Source organism: Malania oleifera, chromosome 2 (genome assembly GCF_029873635.1).
Source record: "Malania oleifera isolate guangnan ecotype guangnan chromosome 2, ASM2987363v1, whole genome shotgun sequence".
In the NCBI taxonomy this organism is placed as follows: Eukaryota; Viridiplantae; Streptophyta; class Magnoliopsida; order Santalales; family Ximeniaceae; genus Malania; species Malania oleifera.
Window position 1 is genome coordinate 19687794 of NC_080418.1, and position 7639 is coordinate 19695432.

A 7639-nucleotide genomic window follows, 5' to 3' on the forward strand; every position below is an offset into this window, starting at 1 on the left:
AAATCCATAAATACTGCTAGTGCATTAGTCAATCCAAATGGCATCACTAGGAATTCGTAATGCCCATATCTCGTTTGAAATGTCGTCTTTGAGATGTCTTCTGCCCTCACTTTCACCCGATGATAACCTGATCAAAGGTCAATTTTAGAATAAACCCGGGTCCCCTAGAAATGATCAAACAAGTCGTCGATCCTGGGAAGTTGATATTTATTTTTAATTATTAGTTTATTTATCCCTCTGTAGTCTATACACATCCTCATGGTCTCATCTTTATTCTTCAAAAATAGAACTGGTGCTCCCCAGGGCAACACGCTGGGCTTGATAAACCCTTTATCTAGCAATTTTTGCAATTGATTTTTTAGTTCTTTTAACTTGGCTGGAGCCATTCGGTAAGGTGCTTTAGACGCTGGCACTGACCCTGGTAGAAGATCTATAGTAAATTCAACTTCACGGTTTGGTGGTGATTACGCACTAAAACTGCGTAATTAGGCATCTTAATCCGAGCTTTACAACTTATATTTTTAATTAAATGACCAATTACGTCCAATATTTTAACAAAGTGCCATGTTTATCATTTTTTGAGTTTTATCTACAACTTTCATGTTTTGAGTTTTGTGAGAAACGAGTTCTAGAAAGATCAAAATTGAGTTTGAAATTGTTGTACCTACATAAGACAAGGAAGTATGTGGGCATAATATATTACATGTGAGCCATGAAATAAAAGAAAATTAAATGAATGGGTTGCTTCAATGTGGGTTGCTGGAATAAAAACACATGAAGGGGCCGTGCACTTAAGAAAAAGAAAGCAAGGAGGGCCATGGGCTTTGGAGGACTTAAAGGAATTGAAAAAAATTATTTTTTTAATGCATTTGAAAAGTCAACAATTGGAGGCTTCTTGTGGGGTTTAAAGTAGGATTTCTTGGAGGGTTTACGGCTGGGGTTGCTACAAGGCAGTGGGCTAGAGGGTAAGAAAAGGAGGGAAAAGAAAAGTAAGGGGAGAAAAGTCAAAAAGTTGTGGCTAGTTTTAGGTTGGGTTTTTTTTGTAGGGTTATTGAAGTTTTTCTTTGGAGGTTTTCAAGGGAGCCGTGCCGAGGGGCGCTGCGGGCTGCTGCAAAAGGAAGAACTGCTGCTGTATTGGGGGATTTCTCACGACCAGCCCTCCATTGATCTCTCTCTCTCTCTCTCTCTCTCTGTTTGAAATTACATATTTATTTGGGTTATTCTTATTCAGTTTATTTATTTTTATTTGAAATCAGTGTTGGAATGAAATTTTATTTGGTTTATTTTTATTATGGAAGTCAGTTTGTCTTTTTTTTTATTTAAAGTCATTAAATCTTGTTTGAGTTAGATTTTTTGTTGAGTTTAGCTTGTTTTTATTTAAAATTAGTATTGGAACTAAATGTTTGTTTAAGTTAATTAGTGTGTTTAGTATATTTCATTATTAAAGAATTCATAATTGTTTAATTACTTTTTATTCCTTATTTTAATATTTGGTTGAGTTGATTATTGGATTGGATATTTTTGTTTACGTTAGTGTTAGGTTTGTTTATGTTTAAAATATTGCTAGATTAAGTTCATTTTTAGTTGAACCAGTGTTAAGTTCAGTTATTTTTAGAGATTGTTGGATCTATTTATTTTATTCAAATCATTATTGTGTTGAGTTGGAGTCTAGTTATTTTTGTTGAGTTATTAAATGGATTATAATGGGTTGGTATAGTTATTTGGACTATTTAATTTCATAGTATTTATTTTATTATTCATGCGTGTTAGGTTCATAGTTTAAGTTTTGCGTCATTTTAATTCCATCACAAATTCTCCAAAAACCCAAAATTTCGAATCTGAACCATGTTCAGTAAAATTTATTTTCTTATTTTCTTCTCTTATTTCACGCTAGTTTAAAACTAATCTGCATTCCCCGTGGAGACGATCTGACCTATTTGGGCTAATTATTACCCGACGTAACTCCTATACTTAAGATAGCCCTAGTGCTACTCATTTTTATAAGTGAGTCAAGTTTTTGGCGCCGTTGCCGATGAGTGCCAGAATTAGTTTTAATCTAGTATTTCTCCATTTATTTTGATTTTTCTCATAATTTAAAACACAAAAAATAGATTATTTTTTAAAAAAAAAAAGATTTTTTTTTTTTTTATCATGCTTGACTACTGCTATGTTGGTGACTGTCTGCTATTTGAGTTGATGTTTGATGCCTTGCGTTAGAGACATTTCACATAAGCTCTACAAACTGTCACTTAATATAGATAGTAAGTTTCCAATTTCTATTATATGTGAGGACACTGAAATTGATTTGAGTGATCTTTTTGAAAAGAATTTTGAGGAAACCATGGCTGAACATCCACCTGCACCATGCACTTTGAAAGACTTTCTGCAGTCTACACGCACCACTACACCATCCTGTTTTGCTTGCCAAATAATGCACCGAATTTCACCATTAAGCATGGTATGTTGTCAGTAATACCTCAGTTCCACGGGATAGGTTCTAAGAGTCCTTATCAGCATCTGACCGATTTCGAGTTGGCATGTACTACCTTCATTACTAGAGCAGGAATTGATGAATACATTAAGCTTCATTTATTTCCTTTTTCTTTGAAGGATAAAGCGAAGATCTGGTTTAATTCTCTAAAACCTAACTTTATTTCTGATTGAACTGACATGCAACGTGAGTTCTTACATAAGTTTTTTCCTTTTTAGGGAACCCAGTTCCTACAAGAGCAAATCAATCAGTTTATGCAGAGAGGCGATGATACTTTCCAGGCTTGTTGGGAAAGGTTCAAAGAACTAATAAATATTTGTCCGCATTATGGGTTTGAGTCTTGGAGGCTGGTAAATTATTTCTATACTGCCCTCACTCTTGATTGTAAGCAGTTTGTTTAGACTATGTGTAATGGGGAGTTCTTCAGTAAGGAACCAGATGAGGCACTAGCATTCTTTGATTACTTAGCTGAAAGTGCATAATAGTGGAATACACGATTTTGATCGGGCACCAATGATAGTGCAACCTCTCAAGGCAATTGGTGGTGGTGGTAGATATGAGGTAAATGAGAAAATTGATATCCAGGCTCGTATTACTGCATTAGCTAGGAGGGTAGAGGTTATGGAGTTAGAGAAGGTGAAAGCAGCGAAATCAGTTGAGGTGTGCTCTCTATGCGCTGACTCTAGCCATAAGGCCCAGGATTGTCCGATCATGACAGTAGTACAGGAGAGTAGGTCTGATCAGATTCAGTTAGAAAATTGGGTTAACAGAGCTCCCAATCAGCCCTTTTCAAACACTTACAATCCGGGATGGAGGAATCACCCAAATTTTTCATGGAGGAATGATCAGGTTGGTCAATCTTATTTACAGTTTCAGCAGCCTCCCCAGTCTTTTGCACCACAGTCTCAACATCCATATCAGCCACATCCGATTTCTTAGCACTACTCACCTCCAAGGTTTCCATCTAATGTTGCACCCATTCCACCGAAAAGGTCTCTTGAGGATACTCTTCAGCAGTTCATGCAAATTCAGGCCATAACTAACAATTAACTGCTAGGCGCCATTAATAAGATTAGTGCACAGTTGAGTACCTTAGAGAAGGGGAAATTTCTAGCACAGCTTCAGCCTAATCCTCAGGTATACCGGCAACAACAGCAGCCAGTGCATAATGTTTCAGGGTGTTCCATTGAGACGGCAAAGACCGTCATTACTTTGAGAAGTGGGAAGGAAATCCCCCGACCCGAGATATCTACTGAGAGGCAAATAGCTGCCCCGACACCAGAAGTTGCAATTGAGGCAGATGAGGCCAAGGAAAAATCAGAGGAAGTAAGTCCAGAATTGAAGAAGTCAGTCGACATGGAGGCTGAGACTAGTAAGGAGTACCGACCTGTGGTACCCTATCCTTATAGGTTAACAGCTGGTTAGAAGAACAAATACCATACTAAGATTTAGGAGATCTTTAAGCAAGTGAAGATTAATATTCCACTTCTAGATGCCATTCAGCAGGTTCCTTCGTATGCAAATTTTTTGAAGGATTTGTGCACAGTAAAGAGGAAATTGAATGTAAAGAAGAAAGTCTTCTTGACAGAGTAGGTTAGTGCATTGATATTGAGTGAAACTCTTTAGAAACTCAGAGATCCTGGTTCTCCCACCATCTCCATTATGATCGGTGAATCTCGTATTGGGAGAGCTCTACTTGATTTGGGGAGTAGTGTGAACTTGCTACCATTCTCGATATATGAGCAGTTGGGGTTAGGTGAGCTGAAGAAGACCTCTATTGTGCTACAGTTGGCTGATAGATCAGTGAAGGTGCCACGGGGTGTTATTGAGGATGTATTGGTTCAAGTCGACAAATTCTATTACCTGGTGGACTTTGTGGTTTTGGATATGCAGCACCCTATCTCTACCATTTCCCAAACACCTGTTATACTTGGACGTCCACTCCTTGCTACCTCCAATGCTTTGATCAATTGCCCAAGTGGAGTGCTGAAGCTCACATTCGGGAATATGACATTGGAGATGAACGTGTTCAATGCTTGCAAGATGCCTAGTGGTTGTGATGACTCTGAGGTACGTGCAGTTGATGTGATAGATGATTTTGATATTTCAGTGTTGTTATCAGTGTTTGGTTCTGACAGTGCATTTAAGAATGACTCTCCTGAGCAGCCTGATGTTTTTTATGAGACAAGTTCTTTTTCTAGAAAGTTGACATCAATTTAGTAACATTTTGCAAAACATTATCATAAACACTAAAATCATTTTCTGAACCTAATCAATCACATGCAAAGATTTAACCCACGAGATTACCCAAGGATAGGGATGATTACCCGCCCATACAAGTAGCACCCCTCTGCTTTGATACCTAGGCAACCCAAAGGTCACAGTTAAAGCATACCAGGGCACTCACCTTACTCAGTAAGCCCTCAAGTGACAAATTGATCTCATACTCACACCGTTCAACAATAGCTTATCGGAAAAGGCCCTAAGGATAGGGAAATCTACCCGCCCATACAAGTAGGTTCCCTCTGCCCTAGTACGTTATGTGACTATTGTCACATTTGAAGCTACTAGTACACTCGCCTTTCTCAGTAAGCCCTCAGGAAAAGAGTATGCCCCGCCCAATCACATCATGTTCTACGTACATAGGTATTTCTAATATCATAATAATTTATTCCTTTCCGTCATTATTCAATCATACACATATGTTCATGTTTATAGCTTAAGTATTGCATTTCATTCCACTTTGAGCTCTTTCCTATTTTACATTGTTCACATTTCACATTTCATTTCCATTTCATTCATTTCCATTTTCATTTCTTTTAATTTCATACCCAGCATCTTTCAGTTGTTTTACCCAATATTTTTTAGCTATCATACATTTACCCAGCATTTTTCAGCTATTTTACCCAGCATTTTTTAGCTGTTACACATTTACCCAACATCTTTCAACTGTTTTACCCAACATCTTTCAGCTGCTTATCCAATATTTTTTAGCTGTTTGCATGGTTGCATTAACACACACAAGCAACATAGTCCATATCAAGTTTTATTCACAATGCATTACTTACTTAACCTGCATCTCATACATTTAACATATATTTGCACAGAATCTCATGCCACACAGTTTAGCAATAAAATTCATACATTACCTATAAAATAAGTCAACCAACATTTAACGTTTATATACTGAAAATACCTTTCATTCCTTAAATAATTACCCTGAAAATATTTTTCCACTTTCATCAGTTCATTTTCGCATATACATATCTAATAAACAATCCTAAACTCGAAAAAATATAATTTAAATTGTTGGCATTTTAAACTCATACCGAGACATACACACGTATATATAACACAATTCATGTTCTATTAAATTCATAAAAATTCTGGTTTAATATATATTTTTCCCCTTGGTTTCTTGAACTACGCCAACAGCAACTTCAAAAAATACCTGCGGCACTCACCCGGATTTTGAATCAAAAATCCTAATTCCATTAAATTAATCCTAAATAAAATATTATTTTAATAATTTCTTGGCCGTTAAATACCAAATAAATAATTATACCCTTTGTTGACTCTACAAGTCCAATCCGATTTTGATAATGACAAATCACTTGGTATTTGATCTGTGCATTGAGTTTGTGAACATGACCTATATTAAGCATGCACGGAAAGATAACGAGTCATGGAAGCCATAAGTAAAGCTGATACATTTTGGAAAGCACCATGGAACTCAAAGAGTACGAGAATCAAGATGCAAGCGGCAAAGTTCAAGAATATCTTGGGAAAGGGTATTTAGATCTCATGTACTTACATTTTCATATGATTTAATTTGAGGCTCATAACTTAGAATGATTGTTAGGATTCATGCATTTCATGTACATCATTAGGGAACCTTCATAGACTTAGAAATGTTTTTGAAATCATGGAAAATATATTTTATAAAAGGCTCAAGAAAAAGAGCAAAGCATTTTCTAAAATTAGAAAAAGGAAATAAAAAATTTGGACTTCGGTAGCCTGAACTTCACTTCAATAGCCTGAAGAATTTCTTGGTAGCCTGAAAATTAAGTTCGGTAGCCTGAAGAATTAATGGGAAAACACAGCAAGAAGGCCGAGGTACTTCGGTTGCCTGAACTGGAACTTCGGTCGCCTGAAGTCACCACTTTAGGAGCCTGAACTCACTTCGATTGCCTGAAGTCGCGGGAAAGTTTAAAATTCAGATTTTTATTTATAAGACTCGCGAGCTTTTTCTTTGTTCCAACGGTTGAGATCAATCCTAAGGGTAAAACACTATAAATACTAAATATCTAAACCCTAGAACAGGGCTAAGACATACAAGAAGAGAAGAATACATATTATTGAAAAATATTGAGAAACTTGCTCTCATTGCTATACGATTGCCTACACATCAACTTCTACTCATCAAGCTTGGGCAAATCAATTTAGAATTTCAAAGGGATCTCTCTTATACATCTTGATTGTCAACTTGGCATTGAGGTTTGATCATTCAAGTTATTATTTTCAAGAACTTCTCATCTCATTACTTGTTATTGAACATCATTAGAAAAGTTTGATCTTGAGTGTGCACATACATATAAAAATTATTTTTAAAAAGATCATTACTTGAGAAAGTTGTTTAGCTTTTGGTTGATTGATTTTTGATTCAAGAGTATAAAAATATACATATATTTTTTCATAGAGCTTATTATTGAAAAACCTATTTTTGATTACTTGATTTATCTTGTCAGTGCCCATACACATACTTAGTTATTCTAAACAAGATTGATACTTGATTTAGATTGTGTGGTTGATTGAAAGGGTTGATTTAAGTGTGTGTTCTCCAAAAGATTTATATTTTAGATATATTATAGCTTAATCAAATATCCTTGGTACTTATAACTATACAATTAATTGATGGATATTTTCTAAAAATTAATATACTCAGTTTGTGATTGAGTACATGAAATAAAACTTTGTGATTTGCATTGACTTAATATTCAAGACAAAGTTTTTGTTAAGAAGTTCACTTCAAATATATTTGGGCATTTTTGCAAAGTGAACCAAGAATCCTAATTGACTCCAAAACATTTTAAATATATCTGTACTAAAGAGTTTTGGTTAAATAGGGAGTTGTGTGTTGAAGCATAT